Raw genomic sequence first — 13,637 nt, forward strand, 5'->3', positions numbered from 1 at the left:
ATATAATGAAGGTTCAGGAGATCATCCAGTAGCCCAGTTCTGGGATTGGAGCTACTGGTTTACCTAGACAATCACTTCAGCCTTGGCCTAGAGGCCTCCTCAGGCACCAGGGCAAGTACTGGCCGAGTTATTGGCCATCCTGGTCTCCTCTGAGCGAGCTTCTTTTATCAAGCCTATGTGTGTGGGAGGGAGGGGGGACAGAGCACATACTTAGTGGTATTGGTCAACTCCGTGTATTCAACTGAGCTTGGAGGCGTGAGGAGGCCCAGGGGCTGTCCTGGAGGAGACCTGGGAAGTGGCAGGAGATGCCAAGCTCTCAAGGGCGCTAGGCCTGCCCACCACTTGAGTCGCCTGGGAGGCTAGATTTTTCTCCCGAAAGTCCCTGTGTAGATTTTCTGTGGGAAAATGTCTTACAGCAGCAAATAAGTTACAGAAGGTTTCCAACCTCAGTGGTGATGACTCTCATCTCATCCAAACTGTAAGAACTGAACCAGCGCCTGTCCGTTCCCAGGGAGAGTTGCTCTGTCCCACTCGGAGAGGTGGTAGAAGCCGCCATAAGGAAGGCCGCCTGGCTCCTGTGGTGGTGCACGTCTTTAAACCCAGCACTTAGGGGGCAGAGGCAGGGGAATCTCTGCGAATTCAAGGCCAGCCTGGTCTATATATCAAGTTCTCGGCCAGGGCAACACACATAGTGAGACCTTGCCTCAAAAACAAACAAACAAACAAACAAAAACAAAAATCTCAAAAAGAAAGAAAGGAAGTCCTCCTTTCTCATGGCCCTGGGCTTCTAATCATGCTGTTGACTGGCAGGTGGATGACCACACCCACCCAGATAACTTTAGGAGCCTAAACCACAAGAGCGGAAGAGCCAAGTGTTGGCTTGAGTTCCCGCACCACCCCCTCCCTCTCCAGCCAGCAGGGGCCAGAGACTGCCTCTGACCCACTTCTCTCCTTTTCATGGAACACGGCCTCGAGAAGTCGTTTCTTTAGGTTTAAAGTTAAAGCCTCGACATTCCAAGTGATAATTAAAACAGGGACAAATTCATCTAGAAAGTTCCCAGACTCAGCCAGTGAGAATAGCATGTTCCAGCCCCAGGTGCTTAGGACCCTGGATTCCATGGCTGCAGGCAGGCCCAGGTGTTTCCCAGTGCTGCATGCACCTTTTTGCTCTGTTGTGTTCTGTGTCAGCGGTCAGGCAGCCTTAGATACGCTCCCTGCTTCTTGGCCGTCCCCTCCAGTCGTCATAAAGATCTGCCACGAGATGAGATTTCCATCCGTACACTGTGTTTCCATTCCATCTGATTGAACATTTCCTGGGCTTGCCAGGCCTGGGACAAGCCTGTCCGTGCCCCAGGAGTCGCCTTTCTGAACCTCCAGCCCTGACCTCAGTGAAAACAGGACGGGACTTTTTCTCCCACGTGGTAAGCCCTAGCGTTTCTTCTTCCTGAGAAAACCCTCTGAAGGTAATCAAGGCCCTGAAATAGGTGCCTGGCCTTTTACAAAGTGTTTTCTGGATGGATAAGACAAGATCCTCAGTATGAACACGTGCTAAAAAGTCATCTTTTCCTGGAGGAGAGAAGGGAAATAGAAATTGCCTTCTAATTTACCTGCAGGTCGGATCTTTGCAAACATTGAATCTCCAGGCTGTTTTCCAACGGGGAGACCCTGAGATGGTCTCTGATGTGACTTTCCTCCATCCCTGTGGACTAACCCCCACACTGTTCCTCTATTGTCCTGCTCCACACGGAGATGTGCAGGCTCTCTTTATGTTTCTGTCCTCCATCATCCCAGCCTCCTCTGGGCCATGCCTTTGAGCTTTGAGCTGTTCCCCGGTGGGCCAGATTATTCAGAAGCCTGTGGGCCGGAAAGGTGAGGGCTCAGGGCTGCTGGTGCAGGTCCCTGCCTGCCTGTGGAGGGTTGGCTGAGCCCCAGATGGTAGGTCTGGCAGTATGAAATAAGATCCACGCTGGTGTCTTGTTTATCTGAAGGAAGAGAATGGTGGACTGCATTTATTTTGATGATGACTCACGGGTCAGCATCTTCCTCTCCGTGGAAGATTTCTGAGCTATGGCAAATCCAACCATCTCACTCATGAAAGCAACTGCTTGGAGAAGAAACTCTTCCTCCACTTCCTTCTCTGGAGACAGTTGAGGAAAGAGGAGGGCAGTACTGGCATGGTGTTCACCCCCTAGCCTTACCAGTCAGGACATTCGCTGGCACCACCCGGCGGCCTGCTGGCGTTGCTTGCTCACACGGCTCCTGTCAGTCAAGCGCTGGGCTGGATAGGTAGCTGTTGCTTTCATTGGCCAAGGCTGGGCCTGACGACCCCGGGCCCCGGAATTGGCTTGTGTGTAGATGCTGTGGGAAGAGGAAGCAGAGGCCGGGCCCACTGCAGCTCCACTGGAGATTGTTCTTAAATGTTGTTCTCCAGAATTCTATCTTAGGGCTTCCCTCACATCCCACCCTCCCTGAGATGCTTCACGCAGTCCTGTGAGTAGAATTTATGTTACATAAACCTCTGTGCTAAGGTCTGCTAGATTTATGCTGCCAGATTTCCCCAGTTCATTAGAGTCATCTATCTAACTACCCCTTGCTGTCCCTTTGTGGATAGGTCATAGAGACCCCAGGTATAGCAGATTTATATTGTAACTCATCATCTTTCCCAATGGCTTGTGGTTCTGAGACACTTCTGTGGGTTGCATGTTTTCATATCCGCATAAGCTTGGGCATCAGCCTAGAGCCCTCCTTCTCCCCATGTCCTTACTGCCCGTTACTGACCCACTTTAAAATCTCCGGTGGTTTCCCATCTCTTTCAAAACAGCACCGAACCCCTCGGGTGTCACACACAGGCCCTTCTTATGCAGCCTCTGCGTGTGTGCCTGTCATTCACATCCACTTCAGGCAAGTGCAATGTTCCTGGAGGCTTTCTGAGCCAGCCATGTGTTTGGTACACTCGGCCATCACACACTAGTTTATTACTGTTGTTGTTTTAATTTTTTATTTTGTGTGTGTGGATGTTGCCTGCATTCTTGTCTGTGTACCGAGTGCATGCCTGGTGTCCACAGAGGTCAGAAGAGGGCATCAGATCCCCTGGAGCTAGAGCTATCCATTGTTTGGAGATGCTGTGTGGGTGCTGGGAATTGAACTCGGGTCCTCTGGAAGAGCAGCCAGTGCTATTAACCACTGAGCCATCCGTTTTTCCGCTCTGGGAGCATGCTCTGCTTCCTTCCTCTCCACCGCTCTTCCATTGCTTCCAGACTGTCAGGGCGTCATTTCTTCCTGCTCACAACAACACACCCCGAGGGCAGCTATCAAATCTCTGTTAGGGACTTCACACCTTGACTATATTGTCTTCCCATCTTTGTTTCCTAATCTGCTCAAGCATCCTGTGAAGCGACTGACTGACTGACTCCTGTTATCCCAGTAAACACAGCAGCTTGTTAACATGGGATGTCCAGGCCTATGCCCTGGCCCATCAAACCAGAATCCCGCTGGCTGGGTGGGTCCAGCAGTCTGTGTTTTGATGGTTTCCCCCAAGTGATTCTGGAATACAGGAAGTCTGAGGAGCCCTCCACTACAGAGCTTGGAGAGACTGCACAGGTTGTGACTAAGGGCAGAGCTGGAGGCCTCAGCCCAGAAGAAAGTCCTTCCTCTGGGGTGCTTGGAAACCAGCTCTGTGTCTCCCGGAGACAGTAAGATACTGTCCTAAGGAGGACAGTGGCTGGAGAGTTGACCGTGGAAAGCCATGCAGACACAGACACATGCATAGCGATGCTTTAGGGAAAGCTCCTGGAAGCCCACAGCCACATACCCAATAGGATTTTGTTTGGCAAACAACATAGTCTCTTTAAAGCAGGATTTTTTTCTCTCTCTTTTAACTTTTATCTATTCATTTATTTAATTTTGGCTTCTTTTTTTTTTTTTTCTGAGACAGGGTTTCTCTGTGTAGCTTTGGAGCCTGTTCTAGAACTCATAGAGATCAGCCTGCCTCTGCTTCCCCAAGTGCTGGGATTAAAGGTGTGTGCCACCAGTGCCCGGATAAAGCACGGTCCTCAACCTGTGGGTTATGACCATAGCATTAGGAAGGCTGAGAATTACTGCTTAAAAGTATCATGGGGACAATCTGTGGGAGATTGTCCCAAGTGTGTATTTTTATGTCCTCACTCAGATTTTTCTCCTGAGCCAGCAAGTGTCTAAACTCCCGAACTTTCAATTAGAGAGATGTCTCACTAGAACTTAGGGTGGTGGCTCCCCAGTTCTTAGCCAGCACTTAGCTTTCTGTAGCGGTTTCCTCAAATTTAGTCTTTTCATTTCAAAGACGTCTGTGTTTCTCTCAAGGTGAAATTCCCGGTCAATGAGGACCATCGCAAAAGTAGCAACCCTTGGCTGCAGAAGATGACTCCTGGGCCAGTGAGGTGGCTCAGTGGGGACCGCTACTTGCTGCCAAGCCTGGTGACCTGAGTTTGATCCCTGAGACCTACATGGTGGAAGGAGAGGACTGACCCCCCCCCCCCCAAGTTGTCCTCTGAATGCCACATGCCTTGCACGGTGACAAGTGTGCCCTTTCCATGTACACACACACACACACACACACACACACACACACACACACACACAAATAAATACATACATACATAAATGCATAATTAAATAAATACATAAATAAGAAATATAATTCCCTTTTAGAAGGTAGCTTCCTTTACCAGGCTGGTGGCAGACTTTGGTGATAGAGCGCTTCCCGGGCGTCCAGGAATGCCTTGGGTTTTCCCCTACAGCACCATGGTGGGTGGGGGGAGGGTGATGACTTCCTATTGGTCAACACAGAAAAGTGACTCTGGTCATGACCAAGAAGTGGGTGACAGGAAGGTGCTACAGAATGTCTGAGGAGCATAACTACCCCACTGCTGGGGAAAATACTATCAACGACTGCCCAGCACCGTGTTTCAAACAAGAACACTGAAATATATAGACGGCTGGTTTGTCTCAAGTTCTGTTCTGGAGATATTAGCAGCTGTTTGCATAGCATTTGGAATGAAGTAGGAGCGACCTCCCCCACCCCACACACACTAACCTCTAACAGCTAGACTTGAGCAGAAAGTTGGTGCTTCCTTCGATCCAAACGTAAGCCACAAGCCACTCTAGTAGCAGCAGTACTGGCATCTCTGGCTATGGTAAACACTGCCGATCACTTCCTGTCACATTCCAGCTAATAATACCCGGAGTTATTCCCCATCCTCATCACTATGTCAATATTTTGGTACTTAGGAAACCTGCCTCTAGACTGCATTGCTTAATGCACTCATGAAGCAGAAGGATTATGTCAGCACCAGTTCTAAATATTCAGAGACATTTTGACATTGTTTCAACAGTATTTTAATAAAATTTTCCCTCTATAATCTTATATATTTTATTTATACCTTAAAAACTTTATACTAAGATATTGTCCATAGGCTCTGCCAGTTGTTAAAGAGATTCATGACATAAAAGAAATAAAATGAAACAAAACAAAACCAGAAAAAAAGCTCCCGAGGATGGCCAGGCTAGGTAGAATTCAGACCCAGCTGCCCTGGTGCTAATATCCATTTTATTCATGACACCTGCCAACTTGGTCTGTTTTGGCCCAAGGCTAGCAGCAATTTGATGAGCATTCTGTTGGTACTCAGAGCTGTAGCCAGCCAGCGCTCTGGCCATTAGGCAAGTGGGAATGAGTCTATGCTGGTTTTAATTCAAACTCTGGCTCAGTCTCTCAACTGAATCCAAATGCTTTGGCCATTTGAAATAAATCTCTGAGTCTTTTTTTTTTTTTTTTTGCTCCTATTAGCTCTGATAGGGGAAACTTCAAAGTCATTATCTGAATTTCTAATATTTATTTCATGCCAATAATACTAGTTCCCATCCAAGCACCTGAAGAGAAGCTGGGTAAATATTTCTGGGGCAGTAGCGCTGGACAGTGAGCGAGGCGATGGGGAGGGTGGAGGGGAGAGACTGAGGTTCTGATTTAGGCGGACACAATCTTAACAGTGTAAGAATGTAGGCAGAGCCTATCTTTGGGTAATGTGCTGCGGAGAAACCGAAGAGCAGATGGGAATTAGTCGGGGGATGGACTCCTTCTGATGCATGGGATGGGGAAGCCTGAGGAAGAGAAGAAACTGCTAAGACTATGGAAGGAAAGTAGGGCATGTGGGTTTGAGGGGATGGGAGAGAGCGGTGGCCCTCGTACTAAAAGATCTGGAAGAATGGTGGTCCAGTATGCAGACGCCATGCTGCTGGAGGAAGCAGGGGAAGATTTGTTAGGAAATGCCAAGCACAGAGGTAGTACCCAGGGGACTGATGAGGCTTTCTTCCAGGGGCCAATGCAATGAGGGGTAGGTTTGAATGAAATCTTCTGGCAAGGTGTGTAGGTCAACTGTTTGTCCTTAGTAATTAAGCTAATTATAAGATAATGAGCTCTCCTCCCTCCTCTCTCTTCCTCCTTCCTTCCCTCCCTCCCTCCCTCCTTCCTTCTCCTTTTTAGGTTTATTTATGGAAGGCAGTAAAACTTAATAGTCAGAGTCTTTGGAAAGAGACCATCAGAGTTGGAATCTCACTCAACACCACCTTTTCCCAGATGTGTGACAGAAAAAATTTCTCTGCACCTTGTTCCCATCTGTAAATCATGAGTACAACAACCTGTCTCACAGGATTGAAATAAGTAAATGAAATGATGACTATAGGCGCTCAGTGCGGGGTATGTAGTACTTAACACAATGCTTGTAGCACTCAGTGCAATGTCTGCAACATTCAATATAGAGCCTATGGTACCTAACCCAGAACCTGCAGCACTCAGTTCAGGGCCTACAGCACTTAGCCCAGGGCCTGTAGTATTCATTACAGTGCTTAGCACTCAGTATGATGCCTGCAGCACTCAGCTCAGGGCCTATAGTGCACAGTACAATGTGGTAACTATTATTTATTCATGTGTTTATTATTCATCATTCAGCCGTTATTTATTCATGATAACCTATATCATGCTTGTATTTCTCAAGCCCCCACATCAGGACCCCTAAGTAGTATTTCTTTGAGCTTTCTGGGATATGTAGCTTCTTTGCACCTCCAGTATTTTGTTGAATCCAGTTTACAGAGAAGGCAAGCAGAACACAGAAAGCTGAATGACAAATGGAGATCATTCTTAACCGCAGGGGAAAGCCAAGGCTGTAGGTGAAATTTGCGGACTGCTTCTTTATTCCTGCTACTGGGACATTAACATCAAGGGACAATTAGGTTAGTTAAGAACAGTCTGTTCCCTAGGTCCTTAGCAGATTAGCCTTTATCTGCCTTCTACCACATAAAATAGTTTATGAGTTTGCCTTGCAGCAGTGAAATGTCAGGCTTTGAGTACCGAGGTGACTCAGGGATGCAGACCCATTTCATTTGCTGAAGTCCGTGGAACCCCTTGAGTTTGACAAATTGCTGTCTTTCTCAAGCAGATTTTTCCAGATTTGGGCGTTGGAGAGGAATCTTCAGGACTGAGAGACCAGAGTCAACTCTGAATGCAAGATTGGGTGAAATTCTTAACCATTAGGAGCCTCAGTACATATGGGGTGCCAACCCTAAGCCCTTCGGTCTGGGCAGAGGTCATAAAAGAGAAGGTATATGCATGTAGACTATTCGCAGAGCATGGGTTCTCTTTTCTTGCCTTGTTCTTTTCTTCCTCTCAGTTAGCTGGAGACAAAGGCATGGCACAGACAGAGAGGGACCGCAGAGAGTATTTGGTCGGAAGTATTAAATGCAAGTCGGTGTTCCGACTGTGGGGCGTGATCATGCATGACCCATGCCTATGATCCCAGCACTCAGGAGGCTGAGGCACAGCCTGGTGAGTTAGTGACCAACCTGTGCTACATAGTGTGACTCTGGGACTGACAGCAGCCTCCCTGACGAATGTGTAAATTGACCCAAACCAAGCCTGTGTCACCTACACATTTAAAATGTCCCCAGGATATGTTTGTGTCCGTGAGGTTTCTCTCTGTGAGCGTGTGTGACTCTCTCTTCTCTCTCTCTCTCTCTCTCTCTCTCTCTCTCTCTCTCTCTCTCTCTCTCTCTCTCTCTCTCTCTCTCTCTCTGTGTGTGTGTGTGTGCACATGCATGTGTAAGGGAATAGCTAACAACAATAGCTAACTCCGAGACTTACATCCAAGGACCAGGAGACTGTAGACACACATGAGCCTGCATTTCAGAGGGAGCTCCGATTTCACTGGAGCAGAAAGGCCCTGGCTGGGTGGCCATGGTGACAAGGCTCCTGTTGATCAATATTTAAATAGAGGCTCCTGAGCAGGGACACGCACAGAGAGGGGCACATGTGTGGGGAGGGTCGTTTGTACCTGGTTCCTGGGGCTTAATTGCAAACGTCTCTTAGAGACCAGGTCAGTGCACACGAGCCAGTGGGAGCCAAATGACGTGAACCCAAATGTCTTGCCTGTGCTCCACAGACTTGGAGCTAGGCGACAGTCACTGTTAAATGCTCAGGCAGGGTGTTTCACTGTGCAGAGACTGGCTGGAGGGGCCAGGATACCGTTCACTTTACTTTCAGGGACTGGCCCCTGCCAACTGCTGTTCCTTTCTTTGTGTGACTGAACTACCCCTGTTTCTGCCAGCATGGGCTGCCGGGGCTTTTGGCGGACACCGGTAAGTAACTGGTAATAACCAGACTGCCCATCTTCCCACCCCAGACAGTCTTTTCTAAGTAACAACCTCTGTGGTGACTGGGGCATCTGAAGACCTGGGTCCTCTTCTTATTTCTCCCTCTAGTCAAGTAAAACTAATAGAAGAGCAATTGAGCCTTCCTTTCTGCTGCTGAGCCTGTGAAAGGGCAATTATTATCCCTGCTCCATTTACAAGTAAAAATTTGGTAGAGATGAAAAAAGGACAGCTTAGGTGAGGCAGTTAAAAAAACAAAGGAGGGCCACAGAATGAAGTGGGCAGGATGACTGTGACAGCTGAGCTCTTTGCTGTGGGTGCCACTCATGGAGAATTCATGAGTATCCAGAGGGAGCATAATAAAGTTCACCTTTGCCCTGTTGCAGAAAGGGATTTATTAAATAATTGAACACCATGAAATAATAGATGAGGGATATGTTTAACCTACTTATGAGAATGATCTGGCTTCACACACTTAAGAGCAGTCATTTACAAATTAAAAATTCATGAGTTCCCTCCTGTGCTCTCTCTCCAGCAAGCCCGGGAACACTCAGTTTAGCCACACTCAGCTGGGCAAAGGAGAATCAAAAACTGAACTGACTCCCAGCAAATCCTACCCCACATTTTCAGCCTGGGTATCAAGTCTGGCTCTGTGGTACAGCACTCACCTGGCATGCGCAAGGCCCTGGGTTCAATCCCCAGTGCCTTGAAACAAAGCAAGGTTTAGACATAGACATGGTGAGACTACTCCAACCCAGGAAGACATCTGGATTCTCATTCTAGTAGACAATCAAAATCTGCACCAAAATATAGTATCTGCCGTCAGTCCAGCCTGCACTGTATGTCAGCTTGGAGAAGGACTAATGTTTGCTCTCAGTCTCTCCCAGTAAGCAGCCTGGGGTAGCCTATGAAAATCATTCACAACTCTTGATGTGGAAAACCCTGAAAACCCATGTAAGTCAAGAGGTTCCAATGTTTGTATTCACTTTAAGAATGTTCAGGTCATCCAGAGTTTTCATATCCCAAAAGCCACATCTGAAAGATGTCACTTCAAAGATGCAATGTGGTGGCATGTACCTTTAATCCCAGCATGTTGGACACAGAGATGGGTGGATCACATGAATTTGAGGCTAGCCTGGTTTACCTTGCTTGACTCAATGGTGGTATAATGGTGGGTTTGGAAAGTGTGCCCAGGCAGGACACAGGGTTGATGGCCCAGGAAGAGTGCTGAGCTTTTACTGCATAGGCTTAAAAATAAGGAGAGTTGTACTGAACTGAAGTATCTAGGTGTTGGTTCTCTGGCCTTCTACATATCACCAAGGTGCCCAAACATGCCACCATTCTTAACAAAGGTCATAGTCAGATTAGCCCATACATGAGATCTCCTGACATATGGAGAGAGCCCTCACTGGATGTGGTGGTTTGAATAGAAATGGCTCTCATAGGCTCGTGTATTTGAATGCTTGGTCATTAGGGAGGGACACTTCTTGATAGGGATTAGGAGGTGTGGCCTTGTTGGAGTAGGTGTGGCTTTGTAGGAGGAAGTGTGTCACTGATGGTGAGCTTTGGAGTTTCAAATGCTCAAGCCAGGCCCAGTCTCTCTCCTTCCTGCAGCCTGCAGATCTGGATGTAGAACTCTCAGAGACCCCTCCAGCACCGTGTTCGCTGCATCCCACTGTGCTTCCCCCCATGCTGATAATGGACTCACCCTCTGAAACTGTAAGCCAGCCCCAATTAAACGCTTTCTTTTATAAGAGATGCCATGGTCATGGCGTCTCTTCACAGCAGTAGAACAGTGACTCAGACACTAGGAAAGAACAAATGATGCCTAAGCCAGAGCTTGCACGGCAGAAAAAAATAGCCTGACTAAAGGGAAGACGATTCAATATTTTCACCTGGTAGATCTGAATTTCTTCTTGAAATATCTGTTTTGATGTGTGTGTGTGTGTGTGTGTGTGTGTGTGTGTGTGTGTGTGTGTGTACAGATGCCACAAAGGGTAGAAGAGGTATCAGGTCTCCTAGAACTGGAGTTCCATATAGGTGCTGGGAACCAGATGCAGGACCTCAGCAAGAGCAGTACATTGCTCTTAACTACCAAGTCATCTCTCCAACCCTGGAACTTTTTTCTTTTATTGATGATTCTATTATTGTGTTTTTCAGTGTCTCATCATGTTATTGGCCAAGTCATATTCATTTTTTTTTTTTTTTTTGGTTTTTCGAGACAGGGTTTCTCTGTGTAGCTTTGCGCCTTTTCCTGGAACTCACTTGGTAGCCCAGGCTGGCCTTGAACTCACAGAGATCCACCTGCCTCTGCCTCCCGAGTGCTGGGATTAAAGGCGTGCGCCACCACCGCCCGGCACATATTCATTTTTATAGTTATATTAAAACTTGAAAATCTTTTATCATTTCTATCGTGAGCATGCTTGTTCTGTGTGGAATTCACACTGTGCAAAGAGGAATTCCCATTAATTCTGCTGCTCCTAACACTCATTGCTAATAACCTCAGGGCTGGGCCTGGGGTTCAGTGGTCAAGCACTTGCCTAGCATGTGTCAGGCCTTGAGTTTGATCCCTAACACAACAAAAGAACAGCAAAGGTCATTCATTCTTTATGATTTCATAACTGCAAGGCTTTTTCTTGCTAAGAAGGGACTTCTGGTCTGAAGAGGCATGAAGAGAGCAGGATTATCATCCTACGTGCTTCTATATCTGTTGTCTTGAGAGAACTTCCCATATGTTTTCTGGCTCCATACACTTCAGAACTGATTTCTCCTCCAGGCTCCAGCTGTGTCTGGTGTTGGGCACTGCGGGGCATATTTCATTTCCACATGACCTCAGGTCCTGTATCTGTGCACCAGTGGGCGGCTGAGTTGGCACAGTGGGCAAAAGAAGTGTTTTAGAAAGCCGTTCCTCCTCTGGGTGACTTGCAATAATGTGGTGTGATGTATGCGGAAGTGTCTGTGACCCGCATGAACACATCTCCATAAATGCAAATGCAAATCTTAGTTCTCCTCCCCGCCCCATTCCCCCTCCCACCCCCCACATGCCTGGAGGACTGTACATCATCAGCTCAAAACTAGAGAAAGAGGTGTGTCTAGAATGGGGATGGGGGCGGGGGTAGATGCTTAACCTAACCAAGTACAGTTAAAATTACTTGCTTTTGAAATTTAAAATAGCGGTGGTGACCCTGAGAATGCACAAGTGAGGGGTCCTGAGGTCAAGCTTCAGAGACCTCATGGTCTCTATTCCCCAGAAGAGAAAGGGTTGCAGCTCTTGACACTGCAGAAGCAGCCGCGTGGCTCATGGCCACAGGCTAGACCAGAACTGCTGCTGTCTGAGCAAACACAGCCAGGCATCTGCGAGTCTAATCAAGCCAGGGACAGTGGCTTCATTAGCAGGTTCAAGCGCTGGCAGCTGCAATCCTGTGCACAGCAGCAGGTTCCCGCTGCAGGGCTCTGGCCTCACTGTCACTGACGCTAATTGGGAGTAACTGTGCCCTTTGTCCATTACAACCCATCATTTATGTTCTGAGACATTCAAGAGAAAGCAACCCATGACTCCCTTGGAATGACATCACCAGGAAGCAGCCAGTCTGTCATGATTAAAACATAGCTTTGGGTCTAAACGCAGGCTACTGAATAAAAGCTGATGTTTACGCAGCACAAATACTTGACATTGACTGGGATCAGGGGAATGTGCCACTGTGTTGGGCTGGGCATGCCAGTTCCCACGAATGTTTGGTATATGAGCAGTAGAGACACTGGGAAAAAGGGAGGCAGTGAAATTTCTCTGTAGAGGAGAGAGCCCTTTGAGGACAGAGCTAAGCTCAGAAGCTGGAAGGAGGCTGGGTAGAGAGATGAAATGGATAGATAGGGCCCAGATTAATGCTCTGTGAGCCCCGAGTGTGGCCAGGCCTGAAGCACTGTTCGGCTTCAGCTGAACATGAGTACATTTTGTCCCTGACATGCTCACGCCAGTTTCACCGACTTTCTGCCCACTGCAGTGGGAAGAATGCTGATTGATGTAGCAGAGAATCAAACCAAGGCAAGAGGGAGATTGGAGTCTGTTACCATGGTGACCATGGCAGGGTCAAGTGAAGAAAGCTTTGCTGAAGACAGGGGCTGTCGGGACTTGGTTCAGCAGCTTGGAGCAGCAGATGGCAGGCTAGTCAGGGGATGTGCTCAGGTTGCTGCGATAGAAAATAGCCACATTTATTACTAGCATTCTTGGGATCTTTTTCCTTCCTTACCACCTTTTAATGTCATCTCCCTTCTTGCTATTAATCCTGGAAGATGCCATTGAAACTGTAATGGCTGCCGTTAGTTGATTGCACACTTCATTTGCACGCTTTCCACATGTCCTCTTTAATCGCAACAGGAGTGATTCAGAGCAGGGCACACTCTGCTCTGGTGTGAATGTGTCCCCCTCAAATGTCTGTGTGTTGGAAATCAGATCCTAAATTTCATTCATGTGTGCTGGATAGTTGTTTGACGACGTGATACAAGCTAAAGTCATCTGACGAGGAGACCTTAATTGAGAAAATGCCTCCATAAGAACAGGCTATAGGCAAGCCTGCAGTTTTTGTTTTTTTTTTTTTTTGAGACAGGTTTCTCTGTGTAGCCCTGGCTGTCTTGGAACGCCCAGCGATCCACCTGTCTCTGTCTCCCAAGTGCTGGCATTAGAGGCGTGGGCCACCACTGCCCTGCTATGGGCATTTTCTTAATTAGTGATTAATGGGGAGGGCCCAGACCATTGTGGGTGGTGCCACCCATGGGCTGGTGGTCCTGGGTTCTATAAGAAAGCAGGCTGAGCAAGCCATGAGGAGCAAGCTGGTAAGCAGCACCCCTCCATGCCATCTGCTTCAGCACTTGCCTCCAGGTCTCTGCCCTGTTTGAGTTCCTGTCTTGATTTCCTTTAGTGATGAACAGTAATGTGGAAGTGTAAGCCAGATAAACCCTTTCCTGCT

The sequence above is a fragment of the Peromyscus maniculatus genome, chromosome 6, assembly GCF_049852395.1.
Source record: "Peromyscus maniculatus bairdii isolate BWxNUB_F1_BW_parent chromosome 6, HU_Pman_BW_mat_3.1, whole genome shotgun sequence".
Lineage (NCBI taxonomy): Eukaryota > Metazoa > Chordata > Mammalia > Rodentia > Cricetidae > Peromyscus > Peromyscus maniculatus.